Raw genomic sequence first — 10,390 nt, 5'->3', positions numbered from 1 at the left:
TTGGAAAAATTAAAGCGGATGCAGATCCAAATGCAGAAGCAATTGACTAAATTTCAACAGGAGATGAAAGATCAGATGTTAGAATTACGGAGAACTATGATAAACCAGTTCAACCGATTGCTAGCTGAAAAGTCAAAAGAAGTGGAAGACCCGGTGGTTTACTTTGGGGTTAATAATGAGGATCTTGTCTATTCCTTAGATTGTACTCCGATAAGTGCCCAGGTCCAGCCAGATGGGCGCCCACAAAGGGCACTCTTTACTATCAAATCCCAATATTATCAGACTGGTACACCGACACCAGTGAATTACCTGACAGGCTTAAGATCCAATTTGAGGAACGATTTAGCTAATCCTATTGCTAATCTAGCCGAAATAAAGCATATGAGGGTAGAGTACTCAGATACTATAAAGGCCCCAAGGAGGAAGGAGAATAAAAGGGATAATGCAGGTGGATATAACAAGGGCCACTCAAAACTAATCACTGTGGGCAGGCCAAAGACGGAGACCACCTGCCATCAGAGCCCTTTAAAGCAAGAACCTTGTGTGAAACAAGGTATGGAGAACCTCCAGTTTACGCCAATCTCGATGACGTATAAGGAGCTGTATCAAAAGTTATTCGATGCGCATATTGTTTCCCCTTTCTACTCAAAACCCCCACAGCCTCCGTACCCCAAATGGCATGATGCGAATGCACAATGCGAAAACTATGCGGGAAATACGGGGCATTCCATTGAGAATTGCATTGCTTTCAAGAAACTGGTTGAAAAATTCATCAACATGGATGTTGTCAAGTTTGATGACTCTAGTGCGAAAAATTTGTTACCCAATCATAATTGATAATGGAGCCAATGTAATGCACGAAGAAGAGTGAGAGATGTTCACATCGACGAAAAGTAAATGAAAAGGGACCTTGTTGGATATCTGCCTTTATAAATCTAGAGTGTTCTAAGTAATTAGCTTGCGGAAGAGATCCCTATAGTTTTTAGAGCTTTTCTAGAGTAATGTTCAGAACATTTTGTTGTTTTTAGCCTAAAGCGATAGAAATTCCTTTGTGAAATAGGCTAATGTCTGAACGTTATTATTCTAATAAAATACATCTTTGCATTCACTTTTGAGCCAATATTCTTTCATTCTTTTTGAATAATTATGTCTGATTATTTCATTCTTTTGTATTTTCTTCCATATTCATTCATAATCATATTGTATAAATAATTATTCATAAATTTATACTTTCTTTTGTATATTCTTTGGTACTTATTATAAGTCCCCAGATATCAATGACATGAGTGACACTACTACAGACTCAGATTTTCCTCTTGAACGAGGCATGTGTTTAGACGGATCTCATGACTTTGAAAATGACAAAGATTGTAGCTTATCTCAGACTTGTTGAGGATGGTAGAACAAGAGAACCGACAGATTCTACCTCACAAGGAATCATTAGGAATTGTGGGTTTGGAGAAGAGTAGAATTGACCTGACCACAGAGACGAAGCAAGACCTTGTTGAGTTACATCTAGAGTTCAAAGATGTGTTTGAATGATCATACCAGGGTATGCCTCGATTCCTATAATGAAACCTGCACAACAGCACCATGTCAGAAATTTGCAGTGCGAACAATGTAATTCTTTGCTAGGGCAATGCCTCTCTCGTTGAGTCAACATACCTTTGCCCATTTGAAGTCGAGTTTTCATCCCTTCAAGATGTTGGATTTTATCCTGATTAAAGAGGAAGATCCAAATTTTTCTGTCGTAGTTGCGTCCCAAAAGGGCTCTATGAAAGAAATCTGGTACCCAAGAAGGTTTTTCACATACAAGATGAAAGTGGAAGATCTTATGTGGAAAACTTTAGAATAACATTGATTCTGATCGGAAAGCATGACCAGGACTTACCTGATCCCATGAGTTCAGACAAAAAAAAAGAAGAAAAAATCAAAAAAATCAAAGTCAAAAATAGGAAAAAAAGGAAGAAAAAAGAAAAAGGAGGGGTCAAGGCGAAAACTCGCAAAGGGCGCTTTGACCAAAGGTGGATCTAAGTTGAAAACCCGAAAAGGGCGACTCAAATTTTGAGCAAAATGGGACATGGACATCACCATTACCGAAGACTTCTAATGGGCATTGCTTCATTTTTTGATAGGCTACTTCATGGATCAAGGTCATCCTATACCGGTACAGAATTTCAGAGAGGATGATATTGGAAAATGCATTGAGCTTAAACAATGGCACGATCGCTGAGGTCTTAAATTAACTCAGAAGTGGACACCACGATTCGTCACTGAATTGCCTAGAGTTGAACATCGAGAATTGAAGGAAAATGACTGAGACTTACAAGGATTGGCATGAGAAATTACTATTTACCTTCATTGCTTGTCGAACATTTGTACCGGGGCAATACATTTCTCTTTGGTTTGCGGGGTTTAGGTAGTTTTACCTATTGAAATCTTTGCTCTCCGGGTATTGGTTGAGTTAGAATTGGATGAAGCAGAATGGATCCAATCGTGATGTGATCAGTTGAACCTAAAAAAAAGGTTAAAAGCTATTCTTCAGGGTCGGATGTACCAGAAACAAATGATACAAGCCCGTAATGAACAGTGTCATCTTAAAGAATTCCACGAGAGGGTTGGATGTCGAAAAAGATCATTCCTCTCCAAAATGATTCCAGAGGGAAATGAATGCCAAATCGAGAATGTCCCTACGTTGTAAACAAGACATTTTTCAGAAGAGCACTGATCCTTAGTGAGATCGCTAGTCCTATAAACTCGGATCCAGTCAAGAAATACTTCGTTTAAAGAATAAGAAAGGACCAATGTGAAAACCCGCAAAGGGCACTCTGAAAAAATGAAAAATGAGAATGAAAATTGAAAAAAGAAAATGAAAAATGAAAAAATGGAGAGGCTAAAGGGAAAACTCGGAAATGGCGTCTTAGGCCAAAGGGGATTTGAGTTGAAAACCCGAAAAGGGCGGCTCAAATATTTATCAGAATGGGGCATGAGGTGATCAGAGCAATTCAAATTTTGATCAAATTGGGGCATGTGGTGATCTTGCTATACCTGAATCAACATGAAGGGATAAGCGACATCTTGGGGCGTCAACAAAGCACTGTAAATCTCCTAAACACATGTTAAACTCAAAATGGTCTTCAGAAAGTTTGTACAGAAAAGTTCAAGCTGCGATATCTAAGGCACCCAATTCTCATATTATTTGTTGTTCTCGGAATACCTTTTATTCTTTTCCAAGATATACATTCCCAACCAATTTCTTTGTCATCCTTCTTTACTATTTTTGGATAACTTGTTCTTTCGAGCTATGCTCAGAACCAACTTTATTCTTATCCATTGTTATGACCCTTCTTACAAGCATGTTGCATTGGAATAATGATTAATGGACTAATAAAACTTTTACAAAGGAAATTTTGCTTATTACTCTGAAAAGTTTCTAAATAATATAGGAGCCTAAAGTAGGACTATTGTTTAGAACACACCAATTTTAAAGGTTGGAAATTTGAGAAGGAATAGTCTAAATTTAGACTTTTTCTTTGGATTTTTGTTTCCAAATGTGTTGATTGACAATGCGCCATGTTGGTAGCAAAGCTTAAATAAACAAGCAAGCAATGATTATCAGGCAATAGTAAGAGGTTACCTCGGAGAAGAGATCCTTCATTTGCACATGAGTATGACACCTTGGGAATGGTGTGAGGAACTAGAACGATTCGCGTCCTGTATCCTTGAATTATGATAGGAGAAGATTGAGGAAAAGCCGCATATTTCTACCCTAGGATTGTAGTGGGAGAATGATGGCACAAATTGTGTGCCCTAATGGATTAAACTTTGAGGTTTACAGTAGGGGCAACCTGGTTAATTGTTTCTCCAGAAAAGCCAGTCAAGCAAAAAGGTGCTGTAACACGTCAGTCACAAAGCCTTAATAAGCTTTGAGTAATGACAACCTAAGCAGGATCAGTCTCAAAAAAATAAAATTCTGCATTCATGCAAACACCATTCACACATGTCTAGTTAGGAGCATTTGATTCATTTTGATCATGTCATCCTAATCATTAGGCATAATTAGGTTCATTATACAGGTCATGTTCCCCAAAGAACAGATCAGTGAATATTTCAGATCTTATCTCTCTGAGGTTACAGTGGAGCAGATTGACGCCAGAGATCTTATCTCCCTGAGATTACAGCGGAGAAGATCAAGGACACTATCCTATCTCCCTAAGCAGTAGTGGAGCAGGTCGAAGAATTTCAGATCTTATTTCCCTGAGATTACAGAGGAGCAGATCGAAGCCATAAACCTTATCTCCCTGAAGTTACAGTAGGGCAAGTTGAATATGCAAGTCTTATCTCCCTGAGGTTACAGTGGAGTAGACCGAAAAATTTCAGATCTTATCTCCATGAGATTACAGAGGAGCAGATCGAAGCCACAAACCTTATCTCCCTGAAGTTACAGTGGAGCAGGTTGAATATGCAAGTCTTATCTCCCTGAGGTTACTGTGGAGTAGACCGAAGAATTTCAGATCTTATCTCCTTGAGGTTACAGTGGAGCAGATTGGAGCTAGTAATCCTATCTCCCTGAAGCTACAGTGGAGCAGATTAAAATAAAGGATCTTATCTCCCTGAGGTTACAGTGGAGTAGACCGAAGAATTTCAGATCTTATCTCTCTGAGGTTACAGTGGAGTAGACCGAAGAATTTCAGATATTATCTCCCTAAGGTTACAGTGGAACAGGTCGAAGATGGTAGATCTTATCTCCCTAAGCAATAGTGGAGTAGATCGAAGACGGCGAATCTCATCTTCCTAAGCAGTAGTGAAGCAGATTTAAGCCACCAGTCCTATCTCCCTAAGCAGTAGTAGAGCAGGTCGAAGATGGTAGATCTTATCTCCCTAAGCAGTAGTGGAGCAGATCGAAGACGGCGAATCTCATCTTCCTAAGCAGTAGTGAAGTAGATTTAAGCCACCAGTCCTCTCTCCCTAAGCAGTAGTGGAGCAGGTCGAAGATGGTAAATCTTATCTCCCTAAGCAGTAGTGGAGCAGATCGAAGACGGCGAATCTCATCTTCCTAAACAGTAGTGAAGCAGATTTAAGCCACCAGTCCTATCTCCCTAAGCAGTAGTGGAGCAGGTCGAAGATGGTAGATCTTATCTCCCTAAGCAGTAGTGGAGCAGATCGAAGACGGTGAATCTCATCTTCCTAAGCAGTAGTGAAGCATATTTAAGCCACCAGTCCTATCTCCCTAAGCAGTAGTGGAGCAGGTCGAAGATGGTAGATCTTATCTCCCTAAGCAGTAGTGGAGCAGATCGAAGACGGCGAATCTCATCTTCCTAAGCAGTAGTGAAGCAAATTTAAGCCACCAGTCCTATCTCCCTAAGCAGTAGTGGGGCAGGTCAAAGATGTTAGATCCTATCTCCCTAAGTAGTAGTGGAGCAGATCGAAGACGGCGAATCTCATCTTCCTCAGCAGTAGTGAAGCAGATTTAAGCCACCAGTCCTATCTCCCTAAGTAGTAGTGGAGCAGGTCAAAGATGTTAGACCCTATCTCCCTAAGCAGTAGTGGAGCAGATCGAAGACGGCGAATCTCATCTTCCTAAGCAGTAGTGAAGCAGATTTAAGCCACCAGTCCTATCTCCCTAAGCAGTAGTGGAGCAGGCCAAAGATGTTAGATCCTATCTCCCTAAGAAGTAGTAGAGCAGATCGAAGACGGCGAATCTCATCTTCCTAAGCAGTAGTGAAGCAGATTTAAGCCACCAGTCCTATCTCCCTAAGCAGTAGTGGAGCAGGCTAAAGATGTTAGATCCTATCTCCCTAAGAAGTAGTAGAGCAGATCGAAGACGGCGAATCTCATCTTCCTAAGCAGTAGTGAAGTAGATTTAAGCCACCAGTCTTATCTCCCTAAGTAGTAGCGGAGCAGACTGAAAAAAAATACACAAACATCGTCCCCCTGAAGTTGCTACAAAGAAGATTGAAGCTACAAGTCAGAACTCTCTGAAGTGCAGTGGAGTGGATCGAAGCAACAAGACACAGTGGACTGAAACGAAGTTATTTGAAAAAGAGAAGCACCAAGAAGTCAAGACTCGGTGAGACCGGGCAAAATTGGTCTTTCTTAGTCTTTGCTCTGTTCTCGTTACACGACAAAGAGCAAAGAGGGGCAGCTGTACAGGCCCAAATTTGCCCGGCCCGCTAGAAAATAAATAAAAATAAAAAAAATAATAGTCCAGTTCACATTACAACACTAGCCCAAATTAAAATTTAAAACCCAAATTACAAGTCCAAAGCTAGACAGCCCAAAACATTAACTAAGTTTCAGTAAAACACAACTGAAACCCTAACCCTAATCCAAGGCGCCGCACCCTCTGCTGCCCATGTGCCTCCTCAGCGCGCACCACGCCCGAGGTCTGCCACCGCCAGCCAAGCCTTGCACCAAAACAGCAAACCACTCCTCCGCCTTCACCAAAGACCTGCAAACAAACACGAAAGAAGAAACAAGCAGCAAGAACAGAGGAAGAAACAGTAACAGAAATAGAAAAAAGTGTAAAATCGGCTATAAAGGCTGCAGAAAAATGAAAAGAGGGAGGCTTCATCACTGTAATCGGGAGTCCCGATTTTAAAAAAATATTAAAAGAAAGAAATAAAAATAGAAAACAGATCAAAGGTTTTTTTTCTTTTTCTCTATCATTCTGTTTATAAGATCTTTTTTCTTTTATTTTATCTACTTTTTTAGAATATTAGTAATAAAATAAATAAAAGGGAACTCACCGGAAGTGGCCATGGTTGCGCCGTCGGAGGGTCCCTCCTCCGTCGCCTGAATCAGGTCCAAAGGGGCCGAAAACCCCCTTGTTTTGACTCTCACGAATTGAGAGAGCTTCGGGCTCTCAAGGATGTCGTGAAGCGGGGGAAAAAGAGCTCCTTTTCCATTGCCAGACGCCGGCCATGGTGGTGACGTGACGGGATCGGTAGACCGCCGGCCATTTGAGGGATGGAGAGCCCTCTTTCTTTCTTTTTTATTTTTTGCGGCTGAAGATGAAATTAGGGTTGGTATTGAAGCTTTTAAAGTCTCTTTAAACGGTGTCGTTTAGGCTTGGGGTTCAGAGACCAAAAACGGCGTCGTTTTGGTCTCCGACCCGCGACCCGACCCGTCCAATGCCCAGGATCCGCGCCTTTTTCCTTTAGGGATATTATCCGCGTTGGTCCTTCCATTCTTCAGCGCGTTTCAATGCAGTGCTATCTTTTATCTTTTTTAATTTCTTAATTTGGTCATGAAATTTTACTTTCGATTCATTTTGGTCCTGATCAAAACGACGAGTCTAGGGAGACTGGGATAATTTCTCCATTGGTCCCCCTTGTTCTCACGCGCGTTCATTTGGGCCTTTATTTCTGATTTTATTATTTATTTTGTTAAGATTGGCACCTTAAATTCTCTCTAAGTCTCAGTTTAGTCCCTTTTATGCCCTTTTGTTTTTTTTTTATAATTTTGATTTGGAATTTTATTCTAGTCTCAATTTAACCCCTTTTATTTATTATATTATTATTGCTACTATTATTATTATTAGTATTATATTTATTATTATTACTTACTTTACTATTAATTATTTACTCATGGTGCCTCTTTTAGGTTTCAAGTTTGATTATATATGCATACATACATTTTCATAATATATATCAATATACATGTATATATTTTTACAACTTATTTATACGTATATATCTTTTATCTTATATATTTTAAAATTTTTATATACATATATATATATGTGTCTATATACATTTTTTTTATGTTTTATAATTTATATATGCCTATTTATATATATCTACGAACATTTTTTATACACACGTATAGATATATCCATACTTTACATTTTTATAATTTTGTTCATTTCCTTTAGTTATTTTCTTTTATTTTACATCTTCATTATTATTTTGAAAGTATGTTCTAATTGTATTTGCTTACATACTCGTTATTATGTATGTTATTAATTTGTCCTTTTTATTTATTTTATTTTTGCTGCGATTGCTGGTATTATTTTTACATCATCGTATTAATTATTGTTTTATTGTGCATATTGACACCGTGCTTTATTTCTATTATTTCGCGTTAGATTAATTTTATTCAATGCATAAATTATGTTTTTTTTTTGAATAAGCAAAACCTCGTGTTTAGATTCGATAAGGTCGTACCCTAACTTACTGGGTTTCGATTTTCGCAATAAATCTAAATACGTGAATCTTTTGAAACTCAAGTTTTAAATGATCTCGGGGATAAAAAAAGATCATGTCCTAACTTACTGGGCACGATCCCTTTTCTAAACCCGAGATAATTAAACGTCTTTTTGAATAAGTAAATTTTCGGTATTCATTCGCGTATCAGGAATTCGAGACATTGTGTCCTAATTTACTGGATATGATGCTTTTTTATCGATTAACGTGAAATGTGCCCATTTTCCCAAAAGTTTCAACATTTTAATACAAGGATCTTGTTTTTAAAAAAAATTCCTCAAAGTTTTCAATCTTCGACACTAAGACATTAAGTAATCAACTAGGTACCAATTTTGGGCGTATCGAGGGTGCTAATCCTTCCTCGTGCGTAACCGACTCCCGAACCCATTTTTCTGAATTTCGTGGACCAAATTTGTTGTTTTAATAAAATTAAATTGTTTATTAAAAATAACTATTTTCACAAGGTGACCCGATCACACCTCATCAAAAAGGATCGCTGGCGACTCTCATTTTCATTTTTTTTAAAACCCAAGTCGACCCCGTTTTCATCCAAAAAATGGTGTCAACACTCACCACACTAGGATTTAGACGATGGAATACTTAGGTTTCGGGTCGATTTAGTCATTTTTCGTTTATGTATTTCATTCCCGCCTAAGGATAATTGTTAAATTCATTATGTTAAGTTATATTATTTCCCAAATCTGATGTGGTAAACTTATTATTGTATGTGCAATGCCATGTCATCTTGTTATTTTTCCATATTATTCATTAAAAATCTAATTAATGGGTTAACGAATTTTGTTTGTGTCAATATTGAAATTTCAAAATTTGAAAAGTATAAAGATATAGAATGATGCAATTGGAGAATATGGATTAAATTTGAAACTATACACATAATACAAGACTAGTAATTGAATTTAACTACTATTATTTGAGTCAGGAGTAAAATTTCAAATTTTGAAAAGTAAGGGACTAAATTTGACCAATTCGAAAAGTAAAAAGACTAAAATTGATCAAATTAAAGTACAAGGATTAAATCTACAGTTTCCACAAAGTAAAGGGACTAAGTCCACAATTTTCATAAAGTAAAGGGAGTAATAGCCAATGAATAGCTGTTAAAATGGGTTTTAGATGATGGGATTTTTATGTTGTAGCACATGCCCATCAGTTTGATCCACATTAAGCGACAAATCCTTTGGGTTATAATAATGTCTAAATGATTGAATTTTAATGTTACAGCTCAAGACAAAGATTTGATCTGCAATTTCTTCCCCTCTAGAAAATGTGTTATAAATGATTTGGTCGCATCGCATGAGCCTAGAAGCCCCAAAACCAATAGTTAGATCCACATTGAGGTGTGTTTTTGGTAAGGTTGGACTTCAGGCAAGTTTAAACTGGGTTTCTTGTGATCCTAGAAGTGAAAGATTTATTCTAAGATTGTCGGAATTCACATTTCGATCCCAGTCGAAAAGTTAAAACAAAAGTTTTAAGGAAGAGAGTTATTACAATAATAATAAATAAATGTAGACAAATATGATGAAATGATAGAAAATACCTCCGTTTATTTCTAAGTGAGCCGGCTATCTTCGACTCTAACAACATTCAATTATTTCTACCCTAAACGGGGTCGATGAAGCTCATGGACGTTCGTTGTGCTGAGGGTTATAATTGAGTGATTATCTTGTTGTAGGTTACTGTATTTTCATTAAAAAAATTTAGGAAAATTTTTTACCAAAATATTTAACCATTTACCAATTTTTCTAACATCCTTAGAAATATTAGTAAATTCTTAAAAAAATTAATAAATTGTTAGATATTTTGTAATTAGTATATTCGAATCAGATATATCCAAATTTAAAAGGGTCTATCCACATCCGCTTCGAACCTGCAACGGATAGTAATTTCAATATCTAAATTTTCATATTATCCTAATCTGCAAAATTCAAGTTAACAATTGAATCCACAATCCGAATTGTCATCCCTAATTTCAACATAATCTATGATGAAACCCCTGAGCCACAAGTTTAACCTTATAACGATCAACGGATCCATCAAGTTTGGTTTTGAAGGATGTATCAATTTGCAACTAATCAAATTTGTTGCATGTGGTCATAAATTAATGAAGTCGGTATATAATTTAATATATTTAATGTAAATAATATTTAAAATAAATAATATTTTTT

Source organism: Gossypium hirsutum, chromosome D10 (genome assembly GCF_007990345.1).
Source record: "Gossypium hirsutum isolate 1008001.06 chromosome D10, Gossypium_hirsutum_v2.1, whole genome shotgun sequence".
Classification (NCBI taxonomy): domain Eukaryota; kingdom Viridiplantae; phylum Streptophyta; class Magnoliopsida; order Malvales; family Malvaceae; genus Gossypium; species Gossypium hirsutum.
The sequence above is the reverse complement of the archived record's forward strand: the minus strand, read 5'-3'. Positions refer to the sequence as shown.